Genomic DNA, 21,400 nt, shown 5'->3' with positions numbered 1-21,400 from the left:
TACATGAAAACAACTAAAGAATGGTTGCAAAAATCTTATATACTTACATGTATTTCTTTTTCAGATTTAAGTAAAGCTAAAGATTTTTGTAGTAAAGATTTTTCTCTTAAAACCAAAGCTTGCATGTTTATTTTTTTGGTTTTACAAAATGAAAGAGCATCTATCTTGTAAAATCAATCACCTAACCTTACATGGGTCAAAAGCCATTGTTGACATAAGATGACAAATCCATAAAGCAGCATAAAGTAGGGATTATGATTGCTGTGATCCTCTAGTTTCTAGTATACTCTTTAATGCCGTAGGTAGCCTGGGATTGCTTTTATTCTATACCTCGGGTAAGAGACCGTATTATTATTATTATTATTATTTGATTATACTTATTCCTTACAGACACAAAACCACAGGAAATACCGACATTAAAATACTTTATAATAATAACAACAACTCAGTAACTCTGAAAGATCAGCTACATGCAGTTTGAAGGTGATTTAAAAATCTCTATCTCTGGTGATTATATTTCTCCTCTCTGTAGGGAATCACTATTGGTGGAATGATATCAAAACAGAATTAGGATTCACCTAAAGAAGTTCCACTAGTCTATTTCTTCCAAGAAGTTCTTATTTATATCTAAACTGAATGCACAGATGAGCTCAATATCTACCAGACAAGCTTGAGTGAAAATAGAGACAATAGCAAGAGAAAAAAAAGAAATCATTGCTATAGAGGATGTTATGTTTGGATTGGCATGTAAACATGCACAAAAGTTCAAGAAAAAAAGTAAGTTATATTTGTGATTAAATAGCTTTGGAGAATTATTAAAGAGAGCAAAATATTGCCTTTATATTGGGGATTTTGCTAGAAAATATTAATATCCTCTCTCAGAAAAATGAGAAATAAAAGTCTTACTGACCATGTTTAAGGTTGAGCTAATGAGTACTTTTTGACCTACAACATACCAGGCATCAAAGATCATTTTGTACTAATTAGAGAAAAAAACAAATGAGAATTTTGATTACTAAATATGTATCTCAAAGTAAGATAAAGCAGTTGAGAAAATAATAATTAGACCCCCATCAGAAAAAAAAAAATAAGAGCCAATTCCTTCATTAATTTAAACATATTTATTATTGCCTACTTTTTTTATTATATGTCAGACACTGCGAGTATAACCGTGAACATGACAAAGTGTTTACCCTCACGATGTTAATTTCTAGTGAAGAGAACAGGTCCTAAACATATTATGACAGGTGGGGATTAGGGCAGTGAAGACAAATAAAGCTGTAAACCTGTGCATATCCTTGCAGTCGTGGCATGCCTTACAGGCTGTACTAAGGTTTTAGCTTTTGTTCTAATTTTACTGGGAATCCTTTTGAGTATAGGAGGGAATTTATCTGATTTATGTTTTGAAAACACAGATGGAAGCACTTCAGATTCTGCCAAGATGGAGTAGTCAAATTCATCCCAGATCTTCCATCTTTCAAGTAAAATACCCTACATATAACACAAAAACAAGGATGACCTGTCATAGGAAGTATCTAAGGTGGACAGCCTGGGGACACTATAATGTACAGTGTAAATTTTTGGTTCTATAAATTTCTTTCTCAACACTGGTTCAGCTATGGCTCACATGTTTTGATGTATGTGTTTTCATTTTGATTCAGTTCTGTGTATTTATTTCTTTTTAGGCTTCCTCTTTGACCCATGGGTTATTTAGAAAAGTGTTAATGTCCAAGTGTTAGGAGACTTTTCTATTGTCTTTTATTTTTGACTTCTAATTTGATTCCATTGTGGTCTGAGAACACACTCTGTCTGATTTCAATTTTTTTTAATTTATTGAAGTTTGTTTTATGACTCAGAAATATGGTCTATATTAATGAGTATTTCATGATCACTTGAAAATCGTGTGTGTTCTGCTGCTGTTGTGTGAAGCACTTTAAATACATCAAGTAGATCCTTTTGGTAGATTTTTTTTCCAGGTCTTTTATATTAGTCCCTGGAGAAAGACATCATACTTGGTTAAGTAGGGGGTCAGCGAAAAAGAGGAAGACCCTCAACGACACGGATTGACACAGTGGCTGCAACAATCGGCTCAAGCATTACAATGATCATGAGGATGGCAAACGACCAGGCAGTGTTTCATTCTGTTGTACATGGGGTGGCTATGAATTGGAACCGACTCAACAGCACCTAACAACAACAACATATCCTTGCTTATTTTTCTGTATAGTAGTTCTGTCAATTTTTGCTTCATGTGTCCCAGACAGGATAGTACAGAAGCTTCCAACCCAGAGCTTCCAGCAGGCACAAACAAGAAAAGCCTTCTCCCTTTTGGCCATAGGACATGGAACAGGGTAGACTAACAACCTACTTCTCCAATCAAACACCAAGGGAAAAACTGCAACCCAACCACAGAATTTCAGCAGGCCTGAGCAAGCAGTGTCTTTATTAATATTGGAAAATTAGACCTCAGTACAAAGAATATGACTAGAATCTAGACATTACATAATGACAAAAGGATCAATCCACCAGGAAGACATAACAATGCTAAAAGTGTATGCACCAAAAAAATGGAGCCTGAAAATACCTGAAGCAAAACTGATAGAACTGAAAGGAGAAATAAACAAATCCAAAATTATACTTTGGTGTCTTCAACAATTCCCTCTTAACAGCTGATAGAACTGCTACACATCTGGTGAGGATGCAGGGACACTGGATCACTCATAGCTTTCTGGTGGGGATGTAAAATGGTATAGCCCCTCTAGAGAACAGCTTGGCATGTCTTCAAAAAACTAAACATGCAACAACCATACAACCCAGAATTTGTACTCTTGGGCATGTTGTAGAGAAAAACTTGAACACTGTTTCAAGTTAAATCAGAGAGGTTTATTAAGGGTTTAAAATACTTGCAACTGGGGAACTACAAAGCCCATTGAAAATGGAACCAGGTAGTCCCGGGGCGGTTTCATTTTACGAGTATTTTTATGGGGCAAAAAGAGGAACCAAACCATAGGGAGGGAAATTACAGGAAAATCAATGAATATTATAATAATCACACTCTGATTGGTTACTGATTATTAATAGTATAGTTAGTGATTACAGATAGTTTTCACAGGATGCTTACATTATGGTCACAAGATGCTGACATTTTTCTTCTTTTTTTTGTCTTGTAAAAATATCTTTTTGGCAACAGCACTCAGACGGCACTCTTCCTGAGTGCATTTATTTTGAGGGGTACAGGTGGTCACTTGGTTAAGATGCCTTGGGGGATATGGTTTCACATCCTTGTTTTGACCACTGAGGAAAAAACATGTTTTTCTCAAAAAAAAAAAAAAATAGCTGTTAGTTTAGAATCTAGATTAAAATTAGAAAGCATGGTCAGCATATTTTGCCTCTGTCTCACTGACTGCCCTGGAAGTTGTCTCTTCCTGAGACAGCATATATCTCAGAGAAATGAAAACTTGTGCTCACACAAAACCTGTACACGAATGTTCATCGTAACTTTATTCCTAATAACCAAACACTGGAAACAACTAAAATAGGTGATGGTTAAACAAACTGTGGTAAACCTATACCATGGAATACTACACAGCAAAGAAAAAGAACAAACTATTGATACACACAACAACCTGGATGAATCTTCAAAGTATATTAAATGGAAAAAAAAAAACCCAAAAGCTTATACACTGTATGATTCCATTTATGTAACATTCTATAAGTGAGAAAATTATAGAAATGGAGACCAGATTGCTGATTGTCAAGAATTTAAGGGTGAAGAGGGAAGTGAATGTGGCTATATAAATGCAACATGATGGATTCTTATGGTTATGCATCTGTAATATATCTTAATTGCATCAATGTCAATATTTTGGTGGTGATTTTGTATTATAGTTTTGAAGTATGCTACCATTGGGAGAAAACTGGGTGAAAGGTATAAGGGATCTCTGTATTATTTCTTATAGTTGAATAATGTGGATCCACAATTACTTAAAAATAAACATTTTGATAAACATTTCCTCTTACTGCTGTGTGGAAGTAGACTGTAATCAGCAAGAATGGAAGCAAATATGCCAGTTAAAAGAAAATTGCAAAAGTGGCTTGGCCTAGAATAGTATTTACAGAAGTCTGAGACATGATCACACCTTGGATATAGTTTGAAGGCATGATGAAAAGAATTTGTTGATAGACTGATATGTGAGAAAAAGAGAGGGATCAAAGTTGACTCCCAATACAACTGGATGCCATTTATAAAGATGAGTAAGCCTGAGATAAAGCAAGTTTCTGGGCCAGTTTAACTTTTCATGCATTAGGATAGAGATAGGTGTTAGGTATCTGAGTAGTGATGTCAAGTAAGCAATTAGATATATAAGGTGGTAGTTCAAATTTGAACTAGAAATATAACTGGAAATATAAAGTTGGGACTCCAGCATATAATTTAAATTTACAACCATGAGACTAAATGCAATCACTTCAGGATTTAGTAGGGCCCTGGGGATTTCCTAGAATTGGACTTTGGGAAGAAAATTTTAAAATTAAAATAAAAGAGTAAATAAGACTTAGCAGGAATAACCAGTTAGATAGGGGGGAAAACACTTAAATATGATGTATAGAAGACCAATTTACCAACTCCTGGAAAAAAGTTTCCAAGATGCAGAGAGTTATCAACTAAGTCCAATACTCCAGAGAGATCTTGTAAGGCGAAGACTGAGATTTGGCTGTTGGATTTGGCAACTTTAGAGATCTTTGCTGGAGATCTTTATCAATAGAAGTACTGGCAAGTTAGGTTTCAGAGGAGTGACCAAAGAAAAGGTTGATCGTAGTGATTCCAGGAAAAATCCTGAGGCGAAGAAGACAGTGAGTTTATTAACTTATCTGAATTTGTAGTTTTACTGTGAAAAGGAGCAGAGAAATGGAATATTACAGAAAAGCAGATTTAGGTTGTATGAGGGTTTTATTTTTGAGATGGAAATATTACAACCAGTCTTTGCTTTTGGAAATGAGACAAAGTAGTGCAGAAATTAATGCTTCAAGGGAGAGTAAAATAATTACACAAGCAAAGTCCTTGAGTAGGGGAGAGGAGATGTGGTCTAGTGTACAAATGGGATGAGGGGAAAGGATATAGAAGTAAGGACCATTCTTCCCTTGTAACAAGTGAGAAAAAAGAATAGACAAGATGTAGGATATGACCATATACATGAGAGGCTGGGATAGATGGAGGAAAAGGGCATTGCAGGTGAAGCCTACGACAGAAGGGGTCCCTGAGAGACTATGTTGCATAAAACCTGACTGCTAACCTAGTAGACATGCACTATGAGTGATAAATCTATATTATTATATGCCACCAAAATTTGGGGGCTATTTGTTACTACAGCATAACTTAGCCTTACAAGATTGATTTTAAAAAAATAAGCATTTAATGCATTTAATTTCTTTTTATTTAATCGAGCCCACCAGAAGAACTAAAGAGGGAAATTGTTAATAGTAGTCTCTAGCAAGCGGAACAGTGGGTAAGGTGGAAAGTGAGTATTTTATTTTTCATATTATGCTTTTCTATTTTATCACTTTATCATTTATTTGCATTTCTTGTATAATTAAAAATCAAATTTATTAGATGGATGATGACAGACATAGATATTTGTACAATGATTCAATGGAATAATGCGCAGAAGTTAAAACTAATGAGAGACATCTATACTAAGATAGAAATATCTCAAGTATATACTACTGAATGAAAGAAGTAAGTTGTAAAAGATATGGATAATACCAAAAACCAAACCCAGTGCCATGGAGTCGATTCTGACTCATAGCGACCCTATAGGACAGAGTAGAATTGCCCCATAGAGTTTCCAAGGAAAGCCTGGTGGATTTGAACTGCCGACCATTTGGTTAGCAACTGTAGCACTTAACCACTACGCCGTCAGGGTTTCCCAAATATGGATAATATGATATCACGATATATACACATTGATGTAAATATATACATATATTAAACTATATTCTTGTATTGATAGATAGCTATCTTTTTTCATTTATTTAAGCAAAAAAACAAATTTCTGGAAAGGTGCAAATAAGGCTTTATTATTGGTTGTTCTGAGGAGGGGAGTCGGGGCAGAAGATGGAGATCTTTTACTTATTAACAGATATTTATCTCTTCTATTTACCTTTTCTTTATATAACAAACCTGTATTGCATAAAAAATATATATTAATAAAAATCATTTGGAACTATTTTAATTAATCTAATGCCATCTTGGAGCATTTTCATGAGAGCATCGTGTGCATAGGAATATAAAGGACACAGTACTGGGAGTGTGCATTATATTGGACTTTTTTTATTTTTCTGCTTTCAGACAAAGTATATTACAAAGGATGGCTCCTTTTTATCTTCTGTATCTTCTCATTTCTGTCTCCCTCTTCTAGCCCTATGGTAGTCCAACACCAATTTCTCCTCTTTAATATGATAATATTAGTTCATTTGTGAGCACCTCCTTAGTCAAAATATCCTCATTCTCAAAAGAGCAGTAATTTGGGGAGACCAAATGTGTACCTATGCCACCAATCAGAAGGCTAGAAACACTGTATAGTGGGTTTTCCAGAAGAGAAATATTAAAGGAAAACATCACAGATCGTTTTCCTTAACCCTGACTTCATTATATTTGACCCAAATCCTAAATTTTTTTCCAGTGTTCAGCCACCTACCTAAGTCATGCTTTAGTCATTAAGGGAGGCAAAGTGGATAGAAGGCTGTAATAGCAAGCAAAGGCCTTGGTTTCAGTCCTGGATTCACCGTTCACTTGCACAAGTCATTTAACCTCTCTGAACTAGTTTTTCTCAACTGTAAAATGATCATACTATCATGGCGAGGATCAAAAGACATAAAGTCTACTAAAACTCATTGCCGTCAAGTTGATTCTGACTCATAGAGACCCTGTAGGACAGAGTAGAACTGTCCCATAGAGTTTCCAAGGAAAGTCTACTAAAGTCCCTTGTAATCATTGAAATGATATAAAAGTGCTATCACAAAGTATTATAAAGATTGTTATTAATGTATTTTCTATGAGGCAAGACAGACATCTGCTCAATGTCCTGAATTACAGAATATCTCAGAATCCAAGAATAGGTTGATTTCCAGCTATATTGCCAACAGACGCTTTTCACAGGACTTGAACTCCCCATCTCCTTGGATTTAGTGTTATGCATGCTGAAAATAATTGTCAAGAATGTACATTTACATAAACACATTAAGATGGATAATTATCTCAGTTGTGCCATATTTGTATGTTTTTAATAGGAGTTTGAGGCAGTAAATATGTAATATAGGGTATAAAGGATAAAAAAAAAGATTTTTTTTTTAGGGGCAGGAAAGGTATTCGAATTGCTCTTAGAATATGGTTACCAGATAAAATACAGAATAACTAGTTAAATTTGAATTTCGAATAAACAAATGAAATTAAAATTTAACTGGGCCTCTTGTATATTTATTTGCTAAATCTGGCAACACTCTATCAGATCGATCTTTTTGGTCAGAGTTTATTTTTATAAGAAACTTGAATCTCTGATCATCCTGGCAATAAGTAATATATTACTTTTGAAATTATGCCTCCAATCCTCAAAAACACAGATTCACACATATCCATGCACCCTCTTCTCTCCTAGGAAAACAGAATAAAACAAACTAAAGAGAGAGGAAAATGAGGGGAGAAAAATCTATAAATTTACCTCTAAGCCATAAGCTTGAATTTTTTTTTTAATTTAAATGTTAATCACCCATTGGACTACTTTACCTCATGTTCTGCTTGTTCTGTTTTGTGAAACCTGATCTACAGTAGCATGAATTTGTTTTGTACCTCTCTGGGAATGTTTTTAATTTGATATGGAATCTTAGGAGTTGGTTGAGGCTGCCAAGTGCTTGACTGTAGGATAACGGGGATAATGAATGGATAAGAAGGTGATGATTTAAGTTGTCTTACTGGAGTCAAGGATGTAGGCTGTGATGTATACTTGCCCCCCATCATTCATATGGCTCTTTCATGCTCCACCTTAGTGGAGATTTGTATACTTTTTGAGTACGCAGCACCTTTGATTACTACTCCCACCTTATAAATCTTATAAAGCAGAAGTAGAAACTTACTTTCCCAGCTTGCCTTGCAATAATAGAAAAGGCATGTAACCCGAAATTTGTCAAGCAAATAAATCTGCAAGACATTTTGATTTGGAAGTAAGTGAAATAAAGAAGCAGGCATCCTTTTTGGTAAGCACCCAGCAGGGTGCACAGGTGTGCTATAACCTCTCTCACCATTTCCCCAACTACTAATGCGCGTAACAGCTACCAATAGACACAAAGTAAACTGTGTGTCTTAGGGGAGATGACTGCCCTCTGAAGAAACCCAGAAAGCTGTTAAGCAATCTTAAGGGGGTAAAGCAAGAAGGAATGCTCCTGACACCAGTAAATCTAGAATAGTCATCAGGAGATAGTCACCTACTAAGCAGGGACAATGAATAATGTCCATTGTCTGCAGGGGGCCTCCCACTTTTATTACCCCTTTTACCTTTTATTACCGCTTCCCCGTACATGCTCTCTATACATGCTGTTTAGCTCATAGACATGACTGTCTTGTTATTTACCCCAGAAGAGAGGAAATGTGGTATTCCTCTGCCATGGTGAGAAGTGGGGCATGCTTGGATGTGATCATAAGACCACACCCTGGGACAGGAGCCTAACTTCAGGGAACCTTGGCTGATGAGGATGTTTGGTGTTCTCCTCATCCCTGACCTGTTTATTCTGTGACTAATAAATGCCTGTTGACCGAATCATTAGAACAGTGCCTGGCCTGTGCTCTGCTCCAAACCATCTTCATTAAGAGCTTGTGAATATGGCACATTGCAGAATTCTAGTTTTGAGAAAAGCAAGAGGCAGAGGTCCAGTGCCCACCATCAGCTGTTCCAGTTGTGGCATCTGACTCAGAAGTGGCAACAGCGTGGGCCTTCACAGGAGCAGTCCTGTGGTGTCATTTGGGCTTTGTTCCTAACCATACAAACTCTACCCCTTCTTTTTTTATCTCTCCCAGAGACTCAGTAAGCTACTTAATGTCTTTTTAAAAATTTCTTTGATGCGTAAACTAATTAAGGTGGGTCTTTTTTTGCAACTAAAAACCCTGGTTTATTTTAAAAAGTCGTATGGTACTAAAATTATAACAATATCTGTCGTGTGTTATGAATCAGCTAAATCCAAGGAATTATGCTAAAACTTTTACATACATTAACATCAGTCTCTACAATAAAGCTTCAAGGTTATGATTATCTTAATTTTATAGATAACAAGACAGAAGCTCATAAGGATTAATAAAATTCCCATCATCTCAAAATGACTGTGACAAATCCTGTTTTGTCTGCTCAGAAGCCTTGGTAATTTCTACTACACCATGATTCCTTGATGCTTTACTGACTTAAAGACTGAATGTAGATTTCAAAAAAGTGTCAACTTTACACATAATTGCTGTTCTAAAGTAGTGAAAGATTGAGGAACTTAGTGTAAGTCTTTAGGTTCCTCTGGCTTCAGGTTCGACACCTGCCAACACTTACATTAACAGGTCATTAGGAGCAAAAAAAAAAAAAAAAATTTTTTTTTTTTTTAGGAGCAGCAGCTCATTACCAACCACTGAGTATCATCTAATCCAAAATATAGAAATAAAATCAGATCATTAAGTTGAATGAAAATAAGGGCTATACAAAGACAGAAAACACTTCACGGTAGCAAATGCTTGTTAATTTTCCTCAATATCCTTAAGGTCATATGTTTTAGAGAAGAATAAAGATTACACAAGCACCACAGGATGACAAAGGCACGAGGTTTATTGATCATTTCTACCAGAAGGGATTTTGAAAACCTAACTATTTTTTTTTAACTTTCTCTGAAGTACCAGTGAAAGCAAAGCTTATATTCAGAAAACTCATCTTGGTTTATAGCACTCACTCTGGAAATAACGTCCACCTCTAGTTTTTGGCTTTGCTAAGGAGTTTTATTAATTAGAATGTTGCCTCTGTGTGTGTGTGTGTGTCTGTGCATATTTATCTTTCAAGTTCAAATAAAGACCCAGAATATCCTGTTTAGACCTCCCTCAAGGAGCTGATCTGCAAATTGTCAACATTCTTTTCTCAGTCAACAATGCTTTCTCATACAAGAGCAATTGGAAATATAATCTAATCAGAAACAGCTGTACCAGTCTGGACTAGTATCATCTAGCAATACAATAATTCTGAAAAATTGCTGAGCTATAAAAAAAAAAAAATAGCCAACTATATAAAAATCCACTCCTAAAATTTCAATAATACCCAAACCAAGCCAAACCCACTGCCGTCGAGTAAATTCCGACTCATAGCGACCCTATAGGAAAGAGTAGAACTGCCCCATACAGTTTCCAAGGAGCGTCTGGCAGATTTGAACTGCCAACCTCTTGGTAAGCAGCTGTAGCACTTAACCACTACACCACCAGGGTTTCCACAACAATAAAAAATCAACTGCAAATTAAGTAACATCAGCAATCCCTTTAAAAATTTTTTTAAAGGGAAAACTAAAATACTTATCTTGAATAAATCACACTGTTATAGGTAATTTTAAAGGACTCCTGTGGAGAATCGAAGTATATCACAAAGAACTTGGATAGATTCATGGGGCGTTAGTAGAAAAGTTTCAGGAATGAGACACTACTTGCTTCCTCTCATTTCCCTGCAAAACACATCTCAGGGGTTTCCAGCCAGCCTACAGGTGACTGGACCCTTGTCTGCTTGCCCACAAGTGTATTCCAGTCAGCCTTTCTCTCCAGACTGCCGTATTCTGTGAATGGATTGTCAATAAAATTTCCTAATACCACCAAGCAGACAATCAATATGTATCAATATCCTGAAGCTAATTTTTAGAAATAAATGTCAGAAGAAATATTCACATTTTAAAGCTTATTTGTAATTTGTAATGAGTTTTTTGAAGGACCCATTATTTTGTGAGTGAGAACACCTATCAAATAAATGTATTTGTAATGTCAGTTTTATTATCACATGACTAGAGGCTCAAGTCTAGGTGCTAAGTAAGCTGCTTCTAGATTTATATCTCTCAGGCAGTTCTTAAAATATGGGGTATGTCTCTTGCACCTTCCATTATTTTATCTTTCCCTTTTAAAATTAATAATTTAATGTACATTTCTTATGACCTCATTATCACTTATCAATTTCATTAACAAATCATTACAGCACTAGAGTTTATAGTTTTATAGCAAGAAAAATAGAACTATTAACCAGGAGCTTTGAATTACCCAGCAATAGCTGTGACTTGCAAGCTGAGCCTGAAGCAATGTGGATTTTACGTTATTAGAAATCTTCTTTTTTTACTTAAAAAAGAAGAAAAGATTTTAATTATTTCTCAAAATAATTCATATCCTGTGGATTTTTTTTCTATTAGGCAATGAAGCTATAATATTAAGATTGAATACATAAACAATTCTCATAATTCAAAAGAAGAGAAATATAACCACCTTAGGACATTTTATTATGAATGGGATTCTGTCATCATGTAAAAAACTTGTGTTAATACAAATTAAAGTCTTACAACTAATCATTTAAATACTTAATTCTGTATTTTGTATAAATTATAATAGTCCAATGTTGTTGTTGCCTCAAATATATTATTTAACTGGGGAAAATAGTAAATACAAGATGCATTGACCCTTCTGACAAGCTATTCTTTTTTGTGTGTGTGTTTGCTTTAGGTGAAAGTTTACAGAGAAAATTAGTTCCTCATTTCAACAATTTTTACATAAACCGTTTTGTGACATTGGTTGCAATCTCCCCCATGTGTCAACGCTCACCCCTTCCTCACTCCTGGTGGGTTCCCCATTTCATCCATTCATTTTTCCTGTCCCTTTCTGCCTTCTTGTCCTTGCTTTTGGACAGGTGTTGCTCATTTGGTCTGGCATACATGATTGAACTAAGAAGCACATTCCTCAAGAGTATTATTGTTTCTTGTATAGACCTGTCTAATCTTGGGCTGAAGGGTAAACTGCAAGACTGGCTTCAGTTCTGAGTTAGAAGGGTGTCTGGGGACCATAGTCCCAGGCGTTCTTCCAGTCTTTATCAGACCAGTAAATCTGGTCTTTTTGTGTGTGTGAATTTGAATTTTGTTCTACATTTTTCTCTTGCTCTGCCCGGGACCCTGTATTGTGATCCCTGACAAAGAGGTAGGGACTTCTTGAATACTTTTCTGACGTTATTTATCAGTTCTAGAATGTATAATTTATTCATAATTATTTATTTGAAATTTATAATTCTATGGTTCAAATTCTAGGGCATTTCTGCTCATTTTTAAAAATTTTTATTGTGCTTGAAGTGGAAGTTTAATCAAGTCAGTCTCTCATACAAAAAAATTTATATACAGCTTGCTATATACTCCTAATTGCTCTCCCCCTGATGAGACAGCCTGCTCCTTCCCTCCACTCTCTCATTTTGTATCAATTCGGCCAGCTTTTGACCCCCTGTGCCCTCTCATCTCCCCTCCAGATAGGAGATGCCAACATAGTCTCAAGTGTCTACTTGATCCAAGAAGCTCATTCTTCACCAGCATCTTTTTCTATCCCATTGTCCAGTCCAATCCCTGTCTGAAGAGTTGGCTTTGGGAATGTTTCCTGTCTTGGATAACAGAAGGTCTGGGGGCCATGACCACCGGGGTCTGTTCATTTTTAATGGAACAAAATATTTCATAAATTTATTTTTACATTAAGTTGTTTTTCAAACCCACATTATGATGTGTAAGCCAAAGTGTTAATTTCATAGGTTATTCATGTTTATAAATTACAATTCCCTCTCTCATTCCCATGCATCTGAAAAAGCATTTCCTCTGTCTCTGATTTCTGATGTGTCTTACTGTTTTAATTAATACTACTCATGCTGCTGAAAGTGAGACTTAAGGATTTCTTCACAAACACTCAACAGCAGTAAAGCATTCAAGGACAAGCATTAAAACTTGGAAAACTTCACTATAAATTAAAACAAATTAACAAACTTTATTTATCAGGCTATATACCTCAAAACATCATAATATTTCATCATTAAATGCCATAATTTTATGGGTTCATACTTATACCTTGTATCTATGTTGTTATACTATCAAATTTAAAATGTGCCAAATATAGTCCAAAACTTTTCTGTCAAAATATTTCATAATAACTCATTTAATATTTTCCTATAAATTGAATGGTCGTATTTGACTTCTATAGGAAACACAGAGTAAAAATTGGAATACTGAAACTCTATGGGGCAGTTCTACTCTGTCCTATAGGGTCGGTATGAGTCGGTATCGACTCGACGGCACTGTTTTTTTTTTTTTTTATAATACAGAAAAACACACACAAACCAGGCCAAACTGAACAACAACAATAAAACCAAACATAAATTTAATATTTTGTGACCATGTGGTAAAGAATCAAAGGATACGGTTGTGTTGCTAAAAGACTGATATGGTCGTTACCTCATAGCCCTACTGCCCCAGTTTACACTGTGTTGGAGAAAGAAAAAGTTTAATGGTCCATCATTAATGTGAAAAAACAAAATAACTGCCTTTTTTTATTTGTGACAGTTGATAGAGACTTTATGACAAACTAAATCTGGGGATATACATACACACATATGTACACACACATACATATATGTGAGGGGGTGAGTGTGTGTGTTTTCAAATATTCTAGCTATTGCCTTAACCACATGGGTGATAACTAGTTCTTTACCAGATATCTCACTGAGGAGTCACTATTTTAGAGAATAAATTCTATTATTCATGTATAGTCTCATTTAAGTATATATCAACATAAAATAGATGTAGTCCTAACTGGTGAAAAATAAAGATCTTACAATGTATTGGGTGGATTTAAGAAGTACCATGGAGTATCTTAAGAATCCTATTGAATTTATTATTCCCAAAACAATTTTGCCACCCACTTGTTTTTAATTAATATTTTTTTAAGTTTTTTTTTTTTTATTGTGTGTGTGTGTGTGTGGAGAAATATATATAACATACCATTTGACTTTTAACCTTTTTTAAGTATACAATTCAGTAGCAATAATTGTATTCTCCATGTTGTGCGACCATCACCACTATGCATTCCCAAATGTTTTTCCCACCCTTAACATAAACTGAGTACCCTTTAAGCAACAATTCCCATTTTCCCCTCTCCTTCACCCCTGGTAAACATGAATGAAATTTTTACCTCTGTGCATTTGCCTATTCTAGATACTTCACATAAGCGGTCATACAGTATTTCTCCTTTGTGTCTGATTAATTTCACTCAGCATAATGTTTTCAAGATTCATCCACGTCATAGCATGTATCAGAACTGCATTTCTTTCTTTGGCTGAGTAATATTCCATTGTACATGTATAGCACATTTTGTTCATGCATTCCTCTGTTGATGGTCACTTGAGTTTTTTCTACCTTTTGACTATCGTGAATAATACTTAAATGAACATTGGTGAACAAGTATCTATTTGTGTCCCTGTTTTAAAGTCTTTGGGGTATACATCTATCTAGTAGTAGAAATACTAGGTTATATGGTAGTTCTATGCTTAACTTTTTGAGGAACCACTGAACTGTTTTCCACACAGACTGCACAATTTTGCGTTTGTAAAAGCAATGGATGAGGGGTCCAATTTCTTCTCATTCTCCCCAACACTTGTTATTTCCCCTTTTTTCTGGTAGCCATCTTAGTGAGTGTGAAGTGAGATCATATTACAGTTCTGAATTGCATTTCCTTACTCCGTCCTATAGGGTCACTATGGATCAGAACCGACTCAATTGCAACGGGTTTGGTTTGGTTTCAATGGCTAGTGACATGTGCCTGTTGGTCATTTATATTTCTTCTTTGGTAAGATGTCTATTCAAGTCCTTTTCCCATTTTTAATTGGATTGTTTGTTGTTTTGTTGTTGAATTGTAGCAGTTAGTTATTTATATATTCTAGACATTAAATCCTTATCAGATATGTGGTTCCAGATAATTTCTCCCATTCTTTCATTGTCTCTTCACTTTCTTGAAAAAGTCCTTTGATGTGCAAAAGTTTTTTTTTTTTTTTTCAATTTTGATGATTTCCAATTTATATATGTTGTCTTTTGTTGCTCATTCTTTTGGTGTCATATCTAAAGATCCATTATCAAAATTAGGCCTTGAGGCTTTACCTCTAATTTTCCTTTTAAGAGTTTTATGGTTTTAGTTCATACCTTTAAGCTATAGATCAATTATGAGTTATTTTCATGTATGATGTGAGATATCATTCTACCTCATTCTTTTGCAGGTAGAGATCAATTGTATCAGGATAATTTAATCAACCTATTTTCTTCTCTTTCAAAATTACCTTATGTATTTCGGTTCCCTTGCAATTCCATATAAATTTGAGGATTGGCTTTCCATTTTTGCAAATAAGGCTGTTGGAATTTTGATAGGGATTGCATTGAATCTATATATGGCTCTGGGTAGTGATGACATCTTAATAATATTAAGTCTCCCAGTGCATGAAAATGGGAAGTCTTTCCATTTATTTAGGTCTTCTTTAACTTCTTTCAGCAAAGTTTTTTAGTTTTCAGTGTATGTGTCTTTCACCTCTCTGGCTAGCAGCTGCAGCAAAACTCTGATGTCACATGGCATTCTTCCCTATGTCTCTATATGTCTCTTCTCTTTTATAAGGAGACCACTCAGAACAGACTAGGACCTACCCTACTCCATTAGGAACTCATATTAATTTAACTGGTAACATCTTCAAGAACACTATATCCAAACAAGTTCACGTTCACAGGTACCAGGGTTTAGGACTTCAACATGTCTTTTTAGGTTACATAATTCAATCTATTACAGAGGGAAATTGGAGTTTGTGCCCAACACATTTCTTATTTACTTTGTTCTCAGAATTGACAAATATGTTGGAATTAGTAGGTAAGGACACTAAAACAGTTACTATAACTGTATTCCAGATGTTCGAAAGTTAAGGAGAGAAATGAAAGATATATATGAAAATTAAAATGTCTGCAATGAAAAGTACAGTAAATGGGATTAACAGCAGATTAGCAATTGCAGAAGAAAAGATTCCCAACCCATAATTATGCCAGATCACCTGAACATAATTCTAGGGCAATGTTAGATTTGTCTGATCATATGAATGAACTACTTGAAGAATTGGTGCTATGAATAGAAGGAAGAAATTAGTAGGGACTCTCAATGGTAAGAGGTGAGATTTTCAGCCAGTATAGTAAATGCCTCGTCCAGCTGGGAGAAAGAGAATGTAGGGACAAAGGAGAGGACAAAGAAATAGGTTCCTGGGAAAAGGGGCATCTAGACAAGCTTGAATTCCCTCTGTGGGAGTACAATTGCTTATTTTGGGAGTAAATATTAAGGATCATAATCTTGAATCTTTCCTTACCATGAAGTTAGTCTCTCTCTGAGATCCCTGCACACCATTATGGTCTCCAGGGAAGAGGACTGAGAAAATTCTGTCTCTTAATGGAGGAAAACTGAATATGAGAAGTATCTACAAGGCAGAAAGGGAAAGTGAAAATACAGCTTTATTTCTCCATATTGGAGATGTTGGGAGGAGACAAGAGACAAGTAGGAGAAGCAGATCATCATTATATGTGTCCTGGCTTCCCCTGTATTTGAACAAACTCCTAGTGGAGCAGGTATATCAGGTTGAGAACAAAAAAAATCAAAAGCATAAGGGATCTCTTGCTCTGATCCCTGTTCTGATTTTGGCTTTGTGCCAAAGTGAGAAGTGGGGTAATGAAACTGAAGCAGCTATGGAGAAGTATAATTAGATATATGATTGTATATACATTAGACAAACTTCCCCTCACTCTCCCACCTCTCACCAGCAACTGATAACTGAAGCCCAGAAATAAATAATTTTTCCTAAGTCTCATAGTCAGTTAATGGTAGGACTGGTAGCCAACCTCAGAATTCTGACCTACTCCATGCTTCTCCAACTCTTCTAGCATGTCTAGTATACTGTCCCCTTTCAATTCCAGCCATTTTTTTCATATGACCTATGAGTAAGTATTTAAGTCTTCCCAATCTCAACCTTTCTCTTACCATCAACAAATGCATACTTATGGAAATATGCCTACTAAACATTCTTTTCAAAAATAATTAGCCTCCATCTTTAAAATAATTACCATAAAATCTTCTCTCCGGTCTGAAGGACAGAGACCTTCTAACTTGTGGGCTCCAAAACAGCTCTGGGTAGATGGGGTCAGGGAGAAAGTGCCACTTGGGCAGCTAGCAATGAAGATGAAAAAGGGAGAAGGTGAGGACTGGATTCATTTCTAGGTGGGATTTGGATTCAGGCTGATCCTGACCATGCATTTAGGTATGATGGTGGGATTTTTCCACTGTGTCTCTGGCTAGTGCAATTAACTAAAAAACAAACCCATTGCCATGGAGTCTATTCTGACTCATAGTGACCCTATAGGACAGAGTAGAACTGCCCCATAGGGTTTCCAAGGAGCAACTGCTGGATTTGAACTGCCCACCTTTTGGTTAGCAGCCACCTCTTAACCACTGTGTCACCAGGGCTGGTTAGTGCAATAGGAATACATAAATACCCGGCATATAACATGGTAAAATTCACACTGTCTAATATTCAATCAATGATTAGCAGGTATGTGATAAATATGCAGGAATATAAAATCCATAATCAGAAGAAAAATCAAAGAATCAAAACTATCTCAGAATTGACAAATATGTTGGAATTAGTAGGTAAGGACACTAAAACAGTTACTATAACTGTATTCCAGATGTTCAAAAGTTAAGGAGAGAAATGAAAGATATATATGAAAATTAAAATGTCTGCAATGAAAAGTACAGTAAATGGGATTAACAGCAGATTAGCAATTGCAGAAGAAAAGATTTGTGAGTGTAAAGACATAGCAATAAAAAAAAAAATAGCAATAGGGACTATTAAAAATGAAACACAGAAAGAAAAAAAAAGTAAAATGAAAAGGATACCACTGATCTATGGGGCAACTGTCAATGCTTAATTACTCGGCTGCTAACCAGAATGTCAGTGGTTCAAACCTACCAGCAGCTCCAGGGGAGAAAAGACCTGGCTATCTGTTCCCAGAAAGATTGCAGCATTTTCACTCTGTCCTATAGGATCCCCATGAATCAGAAATGACACAAAGGCACATGACAACAACAACAACAATATGTGTATAATTGGAGTCCCTGCAGGACAGATGGGGGCATAAAAAATTTTGAAGAAAAAAATGGCCAATTTCTTTTTTCTTTATTTGATGAAAATTATAAACTCATGGATTCAAGATGTTCAATAAACACCAAGCACAAGGAACATCTACTACTTGTCTGTCAGTTTGTCATGCTGTGGTGGCTTGCATGCTGTTGTGATACTGGAAGCTATGCCACCAGTATTCAAATACCAGCAGGGTCACCCATGGTGGACAAGTTTCAGAGGAGCTTCCAGGCTAAGATAGACTGGATTGAAGGACCTGGCAATCTACCTCTGAAAAAACTGGCCAGTGAAAACCTCATGGGTAGCAGTGAAACATTGTCTTACATAATGCCAAAAGTTGAGCTCCTCGGGTTGGAAGGCACTCAAAATATGAGTACGGAATAACTGCCTCCTCAAAGTAGAGTTGACCTTATGACATGGATGGTGTAAAGCCTTCAGATTTTCATTTGCTGATGCGGCATGACAAAATGAGAAGAAACAGCCAACGATGAGGAAATTGAAGACTTTGAACAACTTCTGCAGTCTGAAATTAATCAAGCATGCAATCAAGATGTAATTGATAATTACTGATGATGGGAATGCAAAAGTTGGAACCAAAGAAGATGAATCAGTAGTTGGAAAATATGGCCTTTGTGATATAAATGACAATGGAGATCACATGATAGATTTTTGCAAGACCAACGACTTGTTCTTTGCAAATACCTTTTCAAAATAACATAAACGGCAGCTATACACATGGACCTCACCAGATGGACTACACAGGAATCAAATCGTTTACATCTGTGAGAAAAGAATAAGGCCAGGGACTGGCTGCAGAACAGACCATCAATTCCTCACATGCAAGTTCAAGTTGAAACTGAAGAAAAAAAAAAAAATTCCACTAGAGCCAAAGGACAACCTTGAGTATATCACACCTGAATTTAGAGACCATCTTAAGGATAGATTTGATGCATTGAACACTGAAGACCAGACAAGTTGTAAGATGATATCAAGGACATCATACATGAAGACAACTAAGGATTTTTAGAAAGAAACACAAGACCAAAATCAATGTCAGAAGAGACTCTGAAACATGCTTTTGAACATAGAGTAGCTAAAGCAAATGGAAGAAATGACAAAGTAAAAGAGCTGAATGTTGTTGTTGTTAGGAGCCATTGAGTCAGTTCTGACTCATAGCAACCCTATGTACAACAGAATGAAACACTACCTGGTCCCCTGTGTCATCCTCATTATCATTATGCTTGAGTCCATTGTTGCAGCCACTGTGTCAATCCATCTGCTGAAGGGTCTTCCTCTTTTTGGCTGACCCTCTACTTTACCAAGCATGATGTCCTCCTCCAGGGACTGATCCCTCCTGATAATATATCCAAAGTATGTGGAAGAAGTCTCCCCATCCTTGTTTCTAAGGAGCATTCTGGCTGCATTTCTTCCAAGACAGATTTTTTCATTCTTCTGGCAGTCTGTGGTATATTCAATATTCTTCACCAACACCACAATTCAAAGGCATCAATTCTTCTTCGTTCTTCCTTATTCATTGTCCAGCTTTTGTATGCATATGAAGAGATTGAAAACACCATGACTTGGGTCAAGCGCACCTTAGTCTTCAAGGTGACATCTTTGCATTTTAACACTTTTAGAGAGGTCTTTTCAGCAGATTTGCCTGATGCAATGCATCATTTGATTTCTTCACTGCTGCTTCCATGGGTGTTGATTGTGGATCCAAGTAAAGGGAAATCCTTCTCAACTTCAATCTTTTCTCCATTGATCATGGCGTTGCTTATTGGTCCAGTTGTGAGGATTTTTGTTGTCTTTATGTTGAGGTATAACCCATACTGAAGACTGTGGTCTTTAATCTTCATTCATTAAGTGCTTCAAGTCCTCTTCACTTTCAGCAAGCAAGGTTGTGTCATTTGCATATTGTGGGTTGTTAATGAGTCTTCCTCCAATCCTCATGCCAAGTTTTTCTGCATATTGTCCAGTTTCTGAGATTATTTGCTCAGCATACAGACTGAATAAGTGTGGTGAAAGGATACAACTCTGATGAAAGCCTTTCCTGATATTAAACCATGCAGTATCCCCTTGTCCTGTTCGAATGACTGTCTCTTGATCTATGTACAGGTTCTTCATGAGCACAATTAAATGTTCTAGAATTCCTATTCTTCATAATGTCATCCATAATTTGTTATGACCCACACAGTGGAATGCATTTGCATAGTCAATAAATCACAGGTAAACATCTTTCTGGTATCCTGTGCTTTCAGCCAGGATCCGACATCAGCAATGATATTTCAGGTTAAATGTCCTCTGCTGAATCCAGCTTGAATTCCTGGAAGTTCCCTGTTGATGTACTGCTGCAACCATTTTTGAATCATCTTCAGCAAAATTTTACGTGCATGTGATATTAATGATATTTTTTGATAATTTCCTCATTTGGTTGAATCACCTTTCTTAGAAATAGACATAAATACAGATCTCTTCCAGTCGGTTAGAAAGGTAGCTGTCTTCCAATTTTTTTGGCATAGATGAGTGAGCACTTCCAGTGCTGCAACCCTTTGTTGAAACATGTCAATTGATATTCCATCAATTCCTGAAGCCTTGCTTTTCCCTAATTCCTTCAGTGCAGCTTGAACTTTTTCCTTCAGTATCATCCACTCCTGATCATATGCTACCTCCTGAAATGATTGAAAGTAGACCAATTCTTTTGATATAGTGACTCTGTGTATTCTTCACATCTTATTTTGATTCTCCCTGAGTCATTTAATATTTTTCCCATAAAATCCTTTAATATTGCAACTCGAGACTTGAATTTTTCTTTAGTTCTTTCAACTTGAAAATGCCATGTGTGTTCTTCCCTTTTGGTTGTCCAACTCCAGGTCTTTGCACATGTCTTTATAATATTTTGTCTTCTTGAGCTACACTTTGAAATTTTCTGTTCAGCTCTTTTACTTCTGTTTGTTTTAACTACTCAACATTCAAAAGCAAGCTTCAGAGTCTCTTCTGCCATCAATTTTGGTCTTTTCTTTCACTTCTTTCTTTTTAATTACCTCTTGCTTTATTCATTTATGATCCTTGATGTCGTCCCACAGCTTGTCTGGTCTTCAGTCATTACTGTTCAACACGTCAAATCTATTCTT

Source organism: Loxodonta africana, chromosome X (assembly GCF_030014295.1).
Source record: "Loxodonta africana isolate mLoxAfr1 chromosome X, mLoxAfr1.hap2, whole genome shotgun sequence".
Classification (NCBI taxonomy): domain Eukaryota; kingdom Metazoa; phylum Chordata; class Mammalia; order Proboscidea; family Elephantidae; genus Loxodonta; species Loxodonta africana.
This window is presented reverse-complemented; position numbering follows the sequence as displayed.